The 18,975-nt window shown below is 43.9% G+C and overlaps 1 protein-coding gene across 5 annotated transcripts in view; it reads left to right on the forward strand.

Moving 5' to 3' along the window:
* LOC126248622 (protein O-linked-mannose beta-1,2-N-acetylglucosaminyltransferase 1-like) overlaps positions 1 to 18,975 on the forward strand; it is a 2,277,756-nt gene that overhangs the window by 1,624,900 nt on the left and 633,881 nt on the right. For all 5 annotated transcript variants that reach the window (XM_049949790.1, XM_049949788.1, XM_049949787.1 and 2 more), the window contains one exon: positions 1,583 to 1,608. The gene's annotated coding sequence lies outside the window, so the exon portion shown is untranslated. The remainder of the gene's footprint in view (positions 1 to 1,582; positions 1,609 to 18,975) is intronic.

Genomic DNA, 18,975 nt, shown 5'->3' on the forward strand with positions numbered 1-18,975 from the left:
GATGGGTTCGATGACGGTTTGGATGTACCGTGCACTATTCAGTGTCCCCTCGACGATCACCAGTGGTGTACGGCCGGTGTAGGAGATCGCTCCCCACACCATGATGCCGGGTGTTGGTCCTGTGTGCCTCGGTCGTATGCAGTCCTGATTGTGGCGCTCACCTGCACGGCGCCAAACACGCATACGACCATCATTGGCACCAAGGCAGAAGCGACTCTCATCGCTGAAGACGACACGTCTCCATTCGTCCCTCCATTCACGCCTGTCGCGACACCACTGGAGGCGGGCTGCACGATGTTGGGGCGTGAGCGGAAGACGGCCTAACGGTGTGCGGGACCGTAGCCCAGCTTCATGGAGACGGTTGCGAATGGTCCTCGCCGATACCCCAGGAGCAACAGTGTCCCTAATTTGCTGGGAAGTGGCGGTGCGGTCCCCTACGGCACTGCGTAGGATCCTACGGTCTTGGCGTGCATCCGTGCGTCGCTGCGGTCCGGTCCCAGGTCGACGGGCACGTGCACCTTCCGCCGACCACTGGCGACAACATCGATGTACTGTGGAGACCTCACGCCCCACGTGTTGAGCAATTCGGCGGTACGTCCACCAGGCCTCCCGCATGCCCACTATACGCCCTCGCTCAAAGTCCGTCAACTGCACATACGGTTCACGTCCACGTGTAAAGAGAGCACAAATCTGAATGATTTATGGAAAAACATTAACCACGAGTCTGGAGCGCTCTTTTCTTGCGGGAGTCTTCCCCTTATCTCAGTGAATTTAGATGGAAGCGATCAAGCTGTTAGTTATACGTTTGTTTCTCTTACTCTGGACAGTCTGGTTCATTATGTTGATGTACAGTGTTACATGCAGTAGGAAACACCTTCCTCTCAAACGGCGTTGTCATTCATTTCCATCGACAAATGTTTCTTCTGATTTAATTGTCATTTGACCATTTGATGCCTTTAAGTTGTACCACAATCCAGGCTTTCTGAACTTCACTCTATGAAATGGGGACAACGGAACTTTGGTGGCACTAAAAAGCAGTTGTATGAGCATTAGTAGTAATTTGTTCTCTAATACTAATGAAGGTGAGGAAATCTGAAAGAACAACCACAAAACGTTTTATTCTGCAACTATCACGGGTGGCAGTGCTTTAAAGCAGTCGATCTGGCGAAGACGTGGATTATTATTATTATTATTAGTAGTAGTAGTAGTAGTAGTAGTAGTAGTAATAGTAGCAATAATGTGTTACCACTTGTTTTTCCATGTTGAACATCTATTATACGATTTGTTTCCTCATCTTGGTGACATGTTTCGAATATAGAAGCCCAGGAGGAAGCGAGACTTTTAACAATCAAAGTAACGAAATATTTACTCAGGTTTTGGGCCTATCGGTATTAATTACAGTGAGTCAAGTTCATACTTACATCTCTGCGTTGTGTCTCAAAATAGAACATGCAACAAATTCCTAAGCTAAGTTTATGTACGTTTGCTTATCGGTATAACTTTACATAATTTTGTAATGTGTGTGTGTGTGTGTGTGTTTTTCTGCCTTTGGATTAACATTTAACTGATATTTCTGTTACAGGTTGTGAAGCCTCTGTGTTGAATAAGGTAAGGAAACCTACTACACGGTGTTTAGTTATCTGTGAAATCACTTTTGGCGTGTGATAATGTCGTTAAGACAAAGAGGATTTTGATATTGATTGAGTCAAAAAACCTTTGTTTAAAGGAATAAATGTACTATATATTAGCCCTATTTTATACACATACAGACACACGCACGCACGCGCACACAAACACACACACATATATATATATATATATATATATATATATATATATATATATATATATATATATATATGCAGGTTTAGATGTATTTTTAAATTGTCTTTCACGAATTTACGCATCACGCTTGGAAACGATCTGCACGTTGAATATATATTCTGCGATTCGTTTCGTGCAGCTCTGATAATCACTGGTTTCTACGAGTCACTGCGAACGATGGCCGAGGTCTCTTCCTCTGCGTGCAGTGAGACTGAATAAGTGGTCGCCTTTAAAGATCTTGTGTTCATTGCACCAATAAACGTGTAAAGAGAGCACAAATCTGAATGATTTATGGAAAAACATTAACCACGAGTCTGGAGCGCTCTTTTCTTGCCGGAGTCTTCCCCTTATCTCAGTGAATTTAGACTCGCATTCAGGAGGACGACAGTTCAAATCCGGCCCGTCGGAGTTTCGAGTCCTCTCTCGGGTATTGGTGTGTGTGTGTGTGTGTGTGTGTGTGTGTGTGTGTGTGTGTGTGTGTTGTCCTTAGTGTAAGTGTCCTTAGTGTAAGTTCAGTATAATGTCTGCACCGCACCTTCATCTAAATTCGCCATTCGTCTTTCACTGTGACACTTTTTAATGGGTGGCAGCGGTGGCGGAATCCACTGACAGCTGCTTCTAAATGTAACGAGTGTGTGTTCAGATGTGACAGTAACATGTTATACATGCTCTGCTTGTCCCAAAGATCTCAGCTGCTGCTGAACTAGACTGCTGAAAGCATCAATCAATCTATCACTGCCATGTTCAGAATATAAGTCTATGCATAAAATTTCCTTCAAGACAAGTGCCTGGACGCGCCAGGGAACGTGTCAGAATTATTCTGCGTACGTGATTTAAGTGTTAATTGAAGACGGTCATCTCGATGGAGTATATCCTTATTAGAAGACTGCAGACTGACCGTTAGTCACACTTAATCATCTGAATGTAAGCACCGAGAGAGGTAGCACAATGGTTACAGCACTTGACTCGCATTCAGGAGGACGACAGTTCAAATCCGGCCCGTCGGAGTTTCGAGTCCTCTCTCGGGTATTGGTGTGTGTGTGTGTGTGTGTGTGTGTGTGTTGTCCTTAGTGTAAGTTAGTTTAATGGGGGTAGGGCGTCAAACGGGCCTACTTGGAGCAGGAGAGGCATCACAGGACATTTTAATTTCCAGTGCCTATACTTTTACAAATAAATTCATAAAACTTTGTCAGCATCACCAGGAAGGATTCAGGGTTCACACTCATTGCAGTGGAAGTTCGAAAACATAACAAAATAATATTTTTAACGTGTGAAATTTCATCATTTTTTTACTTACAAATGGCTGCATTTGTTGCTATAGGTACACTTTTCTCCATAAGTTAGAGAGATTCTTCGATGAATTTTGCATAGCATACATACCATACTTACAGGTGTATGGAACTCTATAATTTATTTAATTTGTGAAAAAACGAATGATCTGTTGTATTTTAAACTTCATGTTTAGAAAAAACACAAATTTTGTAGTTAATTACCTCAATTTTTACCACAGTTTATAATAGATTTGGAAAATTCTAGAGTTTCATACACCTTTAAGTATGGTTTGTATGCTGTCCAAAATTGATCGAACCATCTCTCTTACTTATGAAGAAAAGTGTACCTATAGCAACAAATGCTGCCATTAGTAAGTGAAAAAAATGATGAAATTTCACATGTAAAAAAATTACTTCGTTATGTTTTCGAACTTCCACTGCTATGAGTGTGAATTCTGAATCCTTCCTGGTCATGCTGACAAAGTTTTCTGAATTTATTTGTCCTACCACCCTTAAGTTAGATTAAGTAGTGCGTAAGCTTAGGGACCGATGATCTCATCAGTTTGGTCACATAAGACCTTACCACAAATTTCCAATTTTTTTCCAAATCCTCTTCGACCATCCTGATTTTGATTTTACGTTATTTCCTTAAATCGTTCCAGGGAAATGTCGAGACGGTTTCTTTGAAAGGGCACGGCGAATTTCCTTCCACATCCTTGAAACAATCTGATCTTGCGATCCGGCTGTAATGATATCGACGTCGACGGGACTTTCAACTCTAAAGTTCCATCCGAAGTGAAAACTACCTCCTCCTCGTCGCAGATCCTCCTTAGAGTGTAACAACGGGCACGTGCCACCACGGAGAGCCCTCCGTTCATAACAGTAAAAAGTATTAATTGCGCCCCTTGAGTTTCTTTGAATGAGTAACCCCCTTTAGCCTGTATCCGGCAATAGATACGGCTCACATATGGCGAATGCCCAATGTCCTTTGTCCATTTTACATGGCCGAGGCGTAAGTTGCGTACTGCTGACGTGATCTGTTCGCCTCCGTAGCTGAGTGGTCAGAGCACACTGCTGCCTTGCGGAGGACCCGCATTCGATTGCCGGCATTGTAAAGGAGTTGTACTTAATGCTAGGACTGTTACGGGGTGCGCTCCACCTCGTGACTCCAACTGAGGAGTTACTTGATTGAGATGTAGTTGCTCCAAGGTCGGACAAGCAGCAAAACGGATGGGAGAGCGGTGTGCTGACCTCACGGCCTCCGCACCGCAACCGCTTGGCAGAGGACGACACAGCGGCTGGTCGACATCCACTGGACCTTCAGGACCTGGACGACGAGCTCGTTTTTGACGTACTCTTGTTGGCCACGAGAGGTTTGGATGTTCAGGTTTTTGTGGAATGTGCAGATCCTGTGGGACTGTGACGGCATAAAATAGCAATATTGGATCTTGAAAGTCTCTTCGGTTTTGCTGCCGGATCTTAAACTCAACTCGATTCGATGTTTCGGCGATCCAACTGTTCGCCGTCTTCAGGTGGATGCTGCTTCTACTGATGAGTCCCGCTGAGAACTGACGCCAGACTGCAAATCGACGTCCTATATAGGCCTTCGTACCGTACACAGCGCACGCGCCGCCCATCACGGTTGCTGCTCTCCAAGACTGGGCAGGTGGCGCCGCCCTTAGCAGAATACTGGAGGCAACGATAATCGCACTCAGGGACGATTTTCGAACGCTCAGCCTGACTGCATCGAAGATCGTTCTGTTCTGATGCGGGACAGTACAGGATACCACGTCCTGCTAAGAGAAAACCCATTGTCTCTATTAATTAAATTATCCACCAACCTAATTTCAATTGCTTCTATATAGACACTGTTCCAAAACCCCCCAGGTTAGCCGAGCGCGCTAACGCGCTGCTTCCTGTTACTCGGGTAGACGCGCCGGCCCTGGATCGAATCAGCCCGGCGAATTAACGGCGAGGGCCGGTGTGCCGGCCAGCCTGGATGTGGCTTTTAGGCGGTTTTCCCCATCCCCCTAGGTGAATACGGGGCTGGTCCCCACGTCCCGCCTCAGATACACGGCTCGCAGACATCTGGACACTTTTGCAGTATTTCATGGATTACACTAGTCGCAGACAGTTGGGCTACACTAATTCCTTCCCGGGGGGTACGGCGTGGTGGCAGGAAGGGCATCGGACCACCCCTTCAACTAACATTGCCACATCCGATTAACCGTGCCGACCCAGCATATCCGCGGGAAAAACGGCGCAAGCAAAAGGAAGAAAGAAGAAAAGAAAAAGACACTGTTCCAAAAACCGGAAGTGTTGGCAACTATCACAGTTGCGTCAAATTTCATACCGTGTCCCTCATTTAAGAAGTGTTTTACTACTGCCGACTTTTCCTGATGTTGTAGCGTCGTATGACGGCGATGTTCCACAAACCTGTCATGAACTATGCAGATCGAATGGCCGATGTCAGCCTTCCCACATTGACATGAAATTTTGTATACACCGGGTTTCCTAAGCCCCAAATCATCTTTTACAGAGCCGAGTGGTGCCCTAATCTTGGAAGGTGGACGGAACACACTCTTAATGTTAAAATTCCTTAAAATTCTTCCAATCTTAAACGATATTCCTCCAGCATAAGGAATAAAGGCCACCGATCTATGTTCCTCCTCATACACCTCCGGTGATGGTCCAAACTCCATATCCCGATGTATCTGCTTCTCAGAGTATCCATTTTTCTTAAAAACAGCCAGCAAACGCGCAAGTTGTTAGGTTAAGCTGTCCGCGTCAGAAATGGCATATGCTCTGCGTACCATAGTCCTTAGGACGCCAATGCGTTGGTGTGATGGATGACAACTCTTAGAATGCAGATACCGATCTGTGTGCGTCGGCTTTCGGTGAACACTATGGCCCAAAGTGCCGTATGGTTTTTGTAAACCATAATGTCCAAGGAAGCATCCCATCACTATCAACCTCCATGGTAAATTTAATGCGGGGATGAAGACAGTTGAAGTGGCCCAAAAATCTCTTAAGAGCATCACGTCCCTGTGGCCAGACGAAAAAGGTATCATCCACATATCTCCAGAAGCACGTTGGTTGCAAAGCTGAAGTCCTCAGTGCCGTATCCTCGAAGTCCTCCATAAATAAATTGGCGACTATGGGTGACAAAGGACTACCCATAGCCACTCCGTCATTCCGTTCAAAAGTGTTGCCGTTAAATAAAAAATAAGTGGACGTCAGCACATGACGACAAAGCTTCACCAGCTCTTCATCCAATTTTTCTCTTTCAAGACTTATTACGCTGGGAAAGCCTACAAAGTCACAGGAATATTGGATATTTTGAGTTGTCGCGTCACTTGCGTTACGTTATTCCTTGCTTCTTTGCAACAGCCGTCTTCAGTGTTCATGACTGATTTACGTCCCTTATTTATCTTTTGTAGCGTCTCATCACGAGTGGTTTGCGTGGTTAGCACCTATGACACTGTTGCTCGCTATACAACAAATACAAAGACAGTCGTCAGAACACACTTCCCAGCTAACCGCCTTTACAGATATCTATGACTGATTATTGGTGAAAATAAAAGTGGGCTCCCATTTCCTCTACGTCTCGCCAGAAGATACCGTATTCCGGAATTCAGGAGTTTCCTCATTATCGTAATGTCTAAAATTTGGAAAGCACGTGGGAGTTGGTGCTGTGACAAAGCTTGTGTAGTGCAGTACAATCTACATCATGGGAAAACATAAACTATGTTATCCTAAGTGATTTGTGTACCAGTATGAAACTCACGGATGCAAATAACTTTACACAACCACCCCATAATGCTAAAATCAATAACAAAAAATTATGTGGCATCTGATGATAAGTCGCTAGGCTACTTGAAACCGTCCATGGCAAAATAAATACTGCACCCTCACAGAAGGAGACTGGTGGGATTTGTTTCTGACAACCTTTATTCATCATAGTCGCAGTATTCTACAGTCATAAAGGTTAAAAATTGTCTTGTAGTACATATTACATATGGCACACATGATCCTTCCCCCTCAACAGCAGAAGAATGTAGAGGTTGGTTAAAATTAAACTTTCGCAATATGAGAGGGTCCCCATGAAATATGAATGATTGAAGGACAATGAAACTTTGTGGAAAAATTTATGAGGACTTTCAGAAGAGAAATAAGGAATAAACCTTGAAAAAACATTTTAATTTCCACATGACTCAGTTCAAATCTGGTGATCTTTGTGGCTATGCAGTTTGGAACGATCGATCAACGATTCGGTTTGCTCCTGGGAGAGGCCGACGGGAAATTGCGCCACCAATTCTTGAAGAAATTACTGTTGCCATGGCTGAGAATGCTGAATGCAGTGCATGAGCCATGTCATAACAGCTGAATATTCCATGGTCCACTGTTTGAAAAGCGCCACGAACAATTGTGAAATGGTATTCGCACAAACTTCACATTACTCGCCAACTTTTGCCACGTGACGCAGACATTCGCGTATACTTCACTCTTACATTTCTTGCAAAGATCTTGAAACAGTTTATGGAGAGATGAAGCATAGTTAACGCGTACTTGGTCAGTGAACACTCACATTTATAGCATTTGGGGATCGTCGCTTCTAGCAAACGTTGATGGACTTCCCTGCATAGTGAACGCGTAACTGTGTGGTGTGGCTTCACAACGCAGTTAGTGAATGGACCTTTTTTTTTTTTTTTTTTACTCCAAGGACGAATAACATGCAGCTTGAACGGCACACGTTACTGCGATGTGCTTCGTCACCATGATTCCTGCTCTACTGGAGAGAGGTGCTTTGGAATCTGTTGCGGTGCACGATGGAGCTCCACCTTACGCTGTTCGTGAGGGTCACTCGGTAACTCCGTAATACATATGGCGAAACCCGAATCATTGACCGATAGTTCCAAACTGCGTAACCACAAAGATCACCAAATTTGAATCCTCTCATGTGGAAAGTAAAATGTGCTTATTCAATAATTTATTTGTTATTTCTCTTCGACATGTCCTTACAAGTGTTCCCATAAGGTTTGGTTGCCCTACGATCGCTTGTTTTTGATGGGGGCCCTCTCAAGTAGCGAAAGTAAGTATAACAATCCTGTATTATAAATACCGACTGTGGTATCTTGGAACTGACACGGCAGAAGGGTAACAAAAAAATGGTTCAAATGGCTCTGAGCACTATGGGACTTAACTTCTGAGGTCACTAGTCCCCCAGAACTTAGAACTACTCAAAGCTAACTAACCTAAGGACATCGCACACACCCACGCCCGAGGAAGGATCGAACCTGCGACCGTAGCGGTCGCGAGGTTCCAGACTGTAGCGCCTAGAACCGCTCGGCCAGACCTGACGGCAGAAGGGTAACAACCGCAAAAGTTAGACTTTACGTCTCGTCATGTTGATGTTATAAAAGAGGTACATGTTGGAACTGAACAAAGATGGCCAAGGAAATCCACCGCACGTGATGACTGGGTGTTGTGTGATGTCCTTAGGTTAGTTAGCTTTAAGTAGTTCTAAGTTCTAGGGGACTAATGACCATAGATGTTAAGTCCCATAGTGCTCAGAGCCATTTGAACCATTTGATTTGAAATCCACCGCGACTACGATTCCTGAACCAGCCTGGTAATCACCCAAAGTGGTTTACATGCATACGACCCGAGAAATTAGGATATTTGGAGGAAGATTAGAACCACGATCCTTCCAAACCTGAGACGCATGCACGGCAGCAAACAAGACAGGACAGTTTGCCACTTGAGCATACAGTACTTCGACTATTGACGGTAAAGGACCGTGTTTTCCAGCGTAATTAGAAACAAGAATTACTGTTTCACTCTCATAAACATCGCGCAATGTGTCACCTAGAATTCTTTAGCTACATTGTTTCACTGGGTATTTTGCGATTCTTCCACACTTACCGCTTCATCGGATGGTACTGTCCTTTCATGGCCCCGAGCTATGAATGTACTTACAGTGTAAAGCGACCAGAGACCCACTTATTTTCGTGTAGGCCAGTCAAAAATAAGAGGCGTTCCTTAATTTGGCAAAACACTGGATTTTACTACATCTGAATGGAGCACGTCCTGGCGGTCCACAGTTTAAGAAGCTGTTATAAGGAATCTCGTTTAAAAAGAAAACTTTGGCGCGGCACAGCCTGCTTGCCTTGATGTGCAAGAATTTAATGCCCTTAGAGCAACAACTGGACGGATGCTGTATTTAATTGCGAGCAAAGTTGAGAACAAGGAATTAAATTCTGTTAACGAGAAACCGCTGACAGCGATGGAATGAGTTCCCTGGAGCATTGGCATTTCTTCTCCTCCTCAGTGGCTTCTGACCTTTTTTTTTCTTTTTTGCCCCCGCTATTTGGATCGTCTGCTTCCTTCTGTGTCCATGTCGTATCGTGGGCTTAAAAACAAATCTAGATCGGATGTTTATCTCTTAAATCAATTAATTACTCCGGGGAAGTTACAGACAGGCAGTTGCGTGGAGTGTTCTCTCTCTCTCTCGCGCGGGCGCGCTCTCTGTCTGTTTCTACCTCTCTCTCTCCCCCACTTTTCCTCCTTCCTTGCTTCATATCCTCCCTACTTCGCTCTCCAGCTCAACTCCTCCCTGTTCAATGCTTTCTGTGTTGGAATGTTTTCCTCGTTAATGAATTTCAGGTCTAACCTTTAGCACGTCGAACTTTCCCAGCCCACATTGTTAAATGAAATGCAAATCGTTAGTGTGAATAGTGAAAGCATTTTTATTTTAGTAATTAGCTATAATACTGAAGACTGATATTTATTGAAGTCCGAATATGTACCAAACAAAAAGCTATAATTAAATCCAGGCGCCGCTCAGTGTCGCCCTTCATATTCTGCCATTAGAGGACAGTCTTCGAGAAACACGTGGTTGGCAGAATTTTCCTCCGGCTGCTTCTGGCGGCCATAGAAATCGGAGCAGCTACATTTACTTCAATAGCCACATTAGCTGTGTTCATGAGGTGCCTTCATAGTTCTTCCCCTTCATATAAATGCATGACAGTTCTGTCCCTTGTACCACGTCTATTAAATTTCGGAGACGGACAAGGACCCACAATACCTCCATGGAATCGGAACGCAGATGTAACTTCCGACAGTCAATATGTTTGAGTTTTTTACAACGGATTTCCCCATCCACTTACGCGAATGTCGGATTGAGTACTAATTTCAGATTCGAATAACATATATCTACGTCAGTTTGTACATTCGCCACGCTTCGTAAAACTTGTGTTCCTATATAGTACTACATATTGAGGCTACTTTATTTAATTACCTTTCATTAGAGGAAAGTATTAAATAAGGAATTAAAACATCGAGTAGCTGAGGAAAAAAAACAGATATTGGTTTCTCACTTACGCAGTCCAAAGTAGAAAGAAATTTGTCGCACATATTGATGCAAGGATAGCGGTTTTTCAACCTCAGATAGTTAAACTTCGCCGCGCGGGATTAGCCGAGAGGTCTTGGGCGTTGCAGTCAGGGACTGTGCGGCTGGTCCCGGCGGAGTTTCGAGTCCTCCCTAGGGCATGGTTGTGTGTGTTTGTCCTTAGGATGATTTAGGTTAAGTAGTGTGTAAGCTTAGGGACTGATAACCTTAGCAGTTAAGTCCCATAAGATTTCACACACAGTTAAACTTCCAGCCGTCCAGTTTCCGAAAAAATCAATGATTCTTCTAAACACTCCTCAGAATTTTAGACTCAACAAGCAATTATTAGAGGCAATAAACTGAAATGCGTTATTCCTCACGTCTATGGCCATTTCAGACGCATCTGCCAGTTAAGCGATAACTGCACACTTCCGCTGACTTGCGTGCGTTTAGCGGTATATTTGATTTTGGTTTAAAATTATAGGCAACGCTGTGTTAGAACTAAACCAATTGTTATCGTCATAACTTTTCGGCATTGCTTAAATATGTGCATTCGTTCACCCCTGTTATTGTATTTTAATTTTAATAATACACTGGTGTACAACTTTGAAACAACAAACGGAAATTTTGGAATGGTGCTTTTATTTTGCCACAACAGTACAAACAGATGATAGTATAGTAGAAACAATGTAAAGAATACAGAACATTAACAACTGCAACATGATTACGGTAGACAAAAATGTTCTTCGTTTTTTCCAACTTAATAGATTTGCACAAACATTCCAACAACTGGTTAATGTGGTCAGTATAGGGTGTGACCACCTCTGACAGCAATACAGGCCTAGAAACGTCGGGGCATGCTGTGAATGATGTCGTCAGTCTCACGCTATGGCAATAAGGCCCATTCTTCCTGCAGAGCTGCTTGCTCGCAAGTCTTGGAGAGTGGTTGGTGGATGCTGACATGATGCAACCCGACTCCCTAGTGCATCCCAGACATGTTCTATGGGATTCAAATCGGGAGAGTCAGTAGGCCACGCCGCGCGTGCAGTGTCTTCCGTATCCAACAAAACATCGACAACCCGTCTTCTATGAGGTCGAGCATTATCGTCCATCGCCGCGCGGGATTAGCCGAACGGTCTGAGACGCTGCAGTCATGGACTGTGCGGCTGGTCCCGGCGGAGGTTCGAGTCCTCCCTCGGGCATGGGTGTGTGTGTTTGTCCTTAGGATAATTTAGGTTAAGTAGTGTGTAAGCTTATGGACTGATGACCTTAGCAGTTAAGTTCACACACACACATTATCGTCCATCAGTACGAAGTCTACGCCCACAGAGTCTCGCAATAACCGCACATGAGGTCTCAAGATCTTGTCACGATACCTGACACCAGTTAAACTTTATCGATTCACCCGTACAATTACAAGAAAAGCTGTTCGAGTGGTCAAACGTAATCCTTGCCCACACCATTAGGGATCCTCCTCAAATGGTTCAAATGGCTCTAAGCACTATGGGACTTAACAGCTGAGGTCATCAGTCCCCTAGACTTAGAACTACTTAAACCTAACTAACCTAAGGACATCACACACATCCACGCTCGAGGCAGGATTCGAACCTGCGACCGTAGCAGCAGCGAGATTCCAGACTGAAGCGCCTATAACCGCTCGGCCACAACGGCTGATGGATCCTCCTCGATATCGGTATTTTTCCACAATGTTTCGGTCCCGAAATCGTGTTCCACGTTGCCTCCAGACGCGAAACCGTCGAGAATCACTCTCCAGACCAAATCGGGACACATCTTTGATAAAACATTGGCCCACTGTTCGACCGTCCAGGTGGCACGTTGACGACTCCACTGTAGACGTTCCCTTCTGTGAAGACGCGTCATAGGTACACATACAGCAGGTCACCGACAAAAGAGGCCACTCTGCTGAAGCCTTCCGTACACCGTTTGCCTCGACACAACTCGTCCAGTGGATGCTGCGAGATCAGATGCCACTTGCTTTTCAGTGCTATGACAGTACCGTCGTGCCCTTACAGCCAAATAGCGGCCCTCTCTCTCTCTAATGTCGCACACGGTCGGCCCTGCCCTGGACTTCGGGATACAGTTTCGGTCTCTATAAACTGTCGCCACATCCGAGAAACAACAGAACGATTCATATTAAGCCATCACGCCATGTCACCTTACGACTGTCCTGTTCACATTCTTCCTATGGCCCTCCAACGCAGAGAGTCTGGTATGCTTCTTCTCTGTGCCACGCTGCACCGTCTGTGACTTGTGCACACATGGATTTTGGATGTGGGACTATCAGCAGACACTACCCCGTTTGGTGGGTGCCCTGACGTCATTGTTGGCGAGGTTATCTATTTACCGGAATGCCATCTTCTGTGCATAACACGAGCATACGGACATCAAAATGGCTCTGAGCACTATGGGACTTAACATCTATGGTCATCAGTCCCCTAGAACTTAGAACTACTTAAACCTAACTAACCTAAGGACAGCACACAACACCCAGCCATCACGAGGCAGAGAAAATCCCTGACCCCGCCGGGAATCGAACCCGGGAACCCGGGCGTGGGAAGCGAGAACGCTACCGCACGACCACGAGATGCGGGCATACGGACATCTGTTGACAGTTTGTATGATTATGCATTAGCTCCATACTTAACAATCATTTACAACCGTTCGCTCGACGAAAGATCCGTACCCAAAGACTGGAAAGTTGCACAGGTCACATCAATATTCAAGAAAGATAGTAGGAGTAATCCACTAAATTACAGGCCCATATCGTTAACGTCGATATGCAGCAGGATTTTAGAACATATATTGTGTTCGAACGTAATGAATTACCTCAAAGAAAACGGTCTATTGACAGACAGTCAACATGGGTTTAGAAAACAACGTTCCTGTGAAACACAACTAGCTCTTTATTCACATGAAGTGCTGAGTGCTATTGACAAGGGGTTTCAGATCGATTCCGTATTTCTGGATTTCCGGAAGGCTTTTGACACTGTACCACACAAGCCGCTCGTAGTGAAATTGCGTGCATATGGAATATCGTCTCAGTTATGTGACTGGATCTGTGATTTCCTGTCAGAGAGGTCACAGTTCGCTGTAATTGACAGAAAGTCATCGAGTAAAACAGAAGTGATTTCTGGCGTTCCCCAAGGTAGTGTTATAGGCCCTCTGCTGTTCCTTATCTATATAAACGATTTGGGAGACAATCTGAGCAGCCGTCTTCGGTTCTTTTCCGGTGACGCTGTCGTTTATCGACTAATAAAGTCATCACAAGATCAAAACAAACTGCAAAACGATTTAGAAGAAATATCGGAATGGTGCGAAAAGTGGCAGTTGACCTTAAAAAACGAAAAGTGTGAGGTCATCCACATGAGTGCTAAAAGGAACGCGTTAAACTTCAGTTACACGATAAATCAGTCTAACCTAAAAGCCGTAATTTCAACTAAATACCTAGGTATTACAATTACGAACAATTTAAAATGGAAGGAACACATAGAAAATGTTGTGGGGAAGGCTAACCAAAGACTGCGTTTCATTGGCAGGACACTTAGAAAATGCAACAGACCTACTAAGGAGACTGCCTACACTACGCTTGTCCGTCGTCTTTTAGAATACTGTTGCACGGTATGGGTTCCTTACCAGATAGGACTGACTGAGTACATCGAAAAAGTTCAAAGAAAGGCAGCACGTTTTGTATTATCGCAAAATATGGGAGAGAGTGTCACAGAAATGATACAGGATTTGGGATAGACATCATCAAAAGAAAGGCGTTTTTCGTTGCGACGGAATCTTCTCACGAAATTCCAATCACCAACTTTCTCCTCCGAATGCGAAAATATTTTTTTGACACCGACTTACATAGGGAGGAACGAACACAAAGATAAAATAAGGGAAATCAGAGCTCGTACGGAAAGATATAGGTGTTCATTTTATTCGCGCGCTATACAAGATTGGAATAATAGAGAATTGTGAAGGTGGTTCGATAAACCCTCTGCCAGGCACTTAAATGTGATTTGCAGAGTATCCATGTAGATGTAGATGTAGATTATACCGTGAATTAGACACAGGACGGGGAAATAGCGGTTTGTTGTTTTAATTGGAAATCAGTGTACTATTGTTAGAAAATAGGTTTCTGTTGGAGTACATGAATGTAAAAGGAATGCCATAATCAGTATTAGCATGAAATTTCGGAGGGAATGAAAATTAAATATCGGGGAACGAGCCGCTTCTTTGAAGTATAGGTGATGACTGGCAAATTAATTCGAAATCGGCAATGGTCTGTAAATTGTATATTTCAAGGAAGTGATGGTGATGAGAAGTTCTTCATCAGTTTCCGTTAACAATAAACTTTCTCGTAAAATGAATTCCGTTCATTCTTATGAGAACACTGACATACGTGTCTACTACTGTAAAGTCGGCGAATTGTCAGTGCCAGCGCTTGGGGGCGCAGAATTTCTTCTTAACGTCGCGAAGAAGGTCGCAGCTTCGTCGTCGGTGGCCACGAAAGATCCAGAGATTTGTTCGAGAATCTCCGCCAGTGGGGTCGACGAGTGGAGACGTATTGCGCTTTATGGCTTTCCTGAGCGCCTGTCTATTGGCGGCAGCTGCCAGGGGATCGTACACAATCCCCCTTTGCGTCGGCCGCCAGGGGGCGAACAAATCGATTACAGAGAAATCCCTCAGTTCACTAACAGGCAAATAGCTTGTTACAGCCGCTGTTTACGCCAGATCCCCAAAGTAGAAGCCTGTCTGCAAAAGTATTCTTACCGCAAATTAAATGTAGTGTAATATACAGCGCACATGCTTAGGGCAAATTTATTCTGGATTTGGGGTACATCTAGGTCCAAGAATATACATGCTAGCAAATTCATCAGTCCGAGCACTTCAGAAAAGTTGTAATTCCTGCGAATATTTGGAAACCTTTAAACCTGTCGCTTGGAAATATTTGCACGTCCGCCACGCTATTTCCTTTATTTTCGTAAACGTGCATGATTTAGCCAATTCCCTTGTAAAGTAACGCTTCGAATATGTCCTACAGATTTGAATCCTCAGTTCTTCCTCGGTAGATGTACAAGTGACGTCGTAGTTGATAGTTTATTTTTGAATTAATTTACTCGGAGAAAGAAAGATTTACGTCTCTGTGTTACAAACGTGAAAAATACCGTCAGTTTAGCAAACAGTTCTTAATTCTCAATATGGTTCAAATGGCTCTGAGCACTATGGGACTTAACATCTGAGGTCATCAGTCCCCTAGAACTTAGAAGTACTTAAACCTAACTAACCTAAGGACGTCACACACATCCATGCCCCAGGCAGGATTCGAACCTGCGACCGAATTCTCAATATGTGGGATGTTTTCAATCACTACATAAAATGTTATTTTTGAACTGGCATGCGGAGAAAGATTAAGAGAGGCATGCGGAGGAAGATTAAGAGAAAAAGCTCTAATACTAGCTGCCAACTGCCGGTTGTACTGCCATATTTCTGTAAAACAGGTTAGTCTCGTTAAGAAGGAAGATTAATTTGGGTGTGTTTTCGATTTCATACCTGTACTGCTGAATGGGCACGGAGTATCCATTTCTGATAAAAACATTTTTAATAAATACATGTGTAGCTGTGGTAACAAGGGCAAAAAAACTCTGATTTTCAACAATAATCGTAAAGATTGCGCATTTGCTAAATGTTGACAGTATTGGCCTAATAGAGAGCGCTACACACATATCTACCTTACACCGGAATTTTTGTTACTCCATGTCAACCATCCCAAGGTCTCTCATAGAATAATTAGAGCCCCATGCGACCACTAGGTGCCATCTTCATTTCAAAACGCGACAGAACTCTTGCTACTCGTGCAGAATGAGCGCCTATAAGAGAATTACATAGTCCATAAGCGTTACCCTTACTCTCAGTAAATAAACACGTCAACTATAGAACCAGGTAAAACAACATAAAACGGAGTTATCATAGTACTGATATACTACAAATAATTTGGGTAAATGGGTAATCGGGGGAAATGTATGCGTGATTGTAAAATTCGAAGTAATTACATCTAGTTATGGAAAAAAGCCATATGGCCCTGTCGAATAGTTGAGAGAGGCACGAAAAGGTTCGGACATTTATATTCCAATGACATCACTAATACGGTAGAGTTCGCCAGTATTCATAACATGCTGCTTTCAGTGAGTACCATGTCCGGAGAGTGATGCCGTACAACTACAGACTGTCAAAGAAAAGAAAAAATACGGTTGTTCTATATCATGGTGGCAGTTGGAGCTTAGTTTGCTTTTCCATTTCAACCGAGCGAAAGGGCGCTGCGATTAGTGCCCTGAACTCGCTCTTGAGAGGATAGCACTTTAAATCCGCTTCCAGCCATCCAGATTTAGCTTTCCATGATTTCCTTAAATCGCTTAAGGCACATTCCAGGATGGTTCCTTTGGCAAGTACACTCTCGATTTCCTTCCCTGTACTTCCCCCATTTCGAACTTGTCCTCCGTTTATAATAAAATCGTCGACGGGACGTTTAGTGCTAACCGTCTACCCTTCTTCATTTCAAGCACAAACGATTCTTGAGAAGACTCGCTAGTATAACCATGGCGAACCTTTATTCTTACTGGTCTTCTCCTTCGTGTCATTTACGTATGTAGTATAATAAAAAAAACTGTCCGTGAACATCTGTGGGTGACAAAATACAGGGTGGTTATAATTACTTAAGGAACTGCATTTTTAATCATCAGCTGTATAAATAAGCCTTTATTCTCTACAGTTTTCGGTCACTCAGACCATCCTCACTGGAAGACTATCAACAAAAGAATGAAAACTTTTCAGTGTCAATAAACTTTACCAACAGCCGTACACTTTAAAATATTTTATTTTATTGTGAAAGCAACCCGTTTCGGCGATTCATTTTGCCATCTTCAGGCCCCATAAGCTTTTTTCAAATCAACGAATTTATCGTATAGCGCCATAAAATTGGATATCGTGTAGCGCCATAAAATTGGATATCGTTAATTCCAGTCGTTGTACAGATGCTTCATACGAAGACGTGACAGCAAGAATAAAAAGTTTATAACTTGTGCTCCAGGATTTGCTTTGTTATTAGTGTTAGTGTCATGACAACCGTTAGGCGCGGGTACTGGTACGGTGATATAGGTTGAAACACAAGCATCACTGTGCATTATAGTTGCAAACAATCAACGTGGGTCTGGGAAAGGTGATCAGGGCTTAACTTGCAAATCTGTTTTATCAAAGCAACGGCAATAAAGCTGATAATCTTCGAGAGTACCGATGCATTAACGGAATACGGTGAGGTCCTCTATCCGCACAGGGGTTGAAGAACAAGAATCTTGAGTTGGAATTAAATGGCGATTTGGGAATTGCTTCTGAGAGAGGCCGATTTTCAGTTGCGCCACACCTAACTGAAGAAGTTACTGATCACTGAGAACACTAGAAGCAAAATGTGGTCTTCAAGCACTGCACGAGCTGTATCACGACAGCTGAATATTCGACGGCTCACCGTTAGAAAGTTGCTGCGAACAAGGTTTAGTGTGAGTCCAGGCTGTCGTAGGTGCAAATGGTCGTCACATTTAGAAACTTTTGTAACCTGAAACATAAACATGGTACACAATTAACAAATGTTACTTCCTCATGTGGAAATTAAGATGTGCTTCTTTCAATGGTTTATTCGTTTTTTCTCCTTACAAATGTTTCCAAAAAATTTCTTTGTCCTGCGACCACTCGATTTTCTTGGGGGCCGTCTCAAGTAATGATAGGTTAATTATAATCACGCTGAATTTTATCTTCGCACTGTAAACTTTATACGAAACGTAAACTGGGTAATGTGTATCAACGTCCTCTTGGGTTGCAGGTATAACTGCGCGAAACTGCCAGTAAATATTTCTTACGACCTATTCACACGGGAGACTGAATACTAGCTGACGACGTACCATTCGTATTTTGCGAGTATATTTCCTCGAAGCGATAGATGTGGTTCTGCCGAAGGTGCCATTTTGGAGCGTGCTGCATTTCCTTTGATGGTCTCACTTTGGCTTAAGAACCGTCCTCAGATCGCCTGCCCTCTGTATCCACAAGCGCTGCAATATAACGGCGTCCCATACGGAGAATGGTCAACGTAAGTGGGTTCCTTCGCGAGTGAGCTCTCGTCTCGCCTCTTTCTCCCAGTGAATCGCAATCTCCCATTTGCAGCCCCAATGTGTTTAGTCGGGTCGAATGCCGCAGTTTTGTCTCCCCGCAGCCGCGGCCACGGCCAACCGATTTCTTGCCGTTGCTCGAATGGCTTTTCCAAATACGGTTATGGATGAGCTTGGTTACCAGGCGCGACATCAAGTTGCGGTTTGTAGAAAGACAGCACAATGTGCACTATCTGTGATGCGCTAGCTAACTCGGCATAGTAAATTCCTTGACAGTGATTCAGAGGTTTGTGACTCAGTGTCCATTTGGTTCCAGAATGTTCGCTGC

This window comes from Schistocerca nitens, chromosome 3 (genome assembly GCF_023898315.1).
Source record: "Schistocerca nitens isolate TAMUIC-IGC-003100 chromosome 3, iqSchNite1.1, whole genome shotgun sequence".
Lineage (NCBI taxonomy): Eukaryota > Metazoa > Arthropoda > Insecta > Orthoptera > Acrididae > Schistocerca > Schistocerca nitens.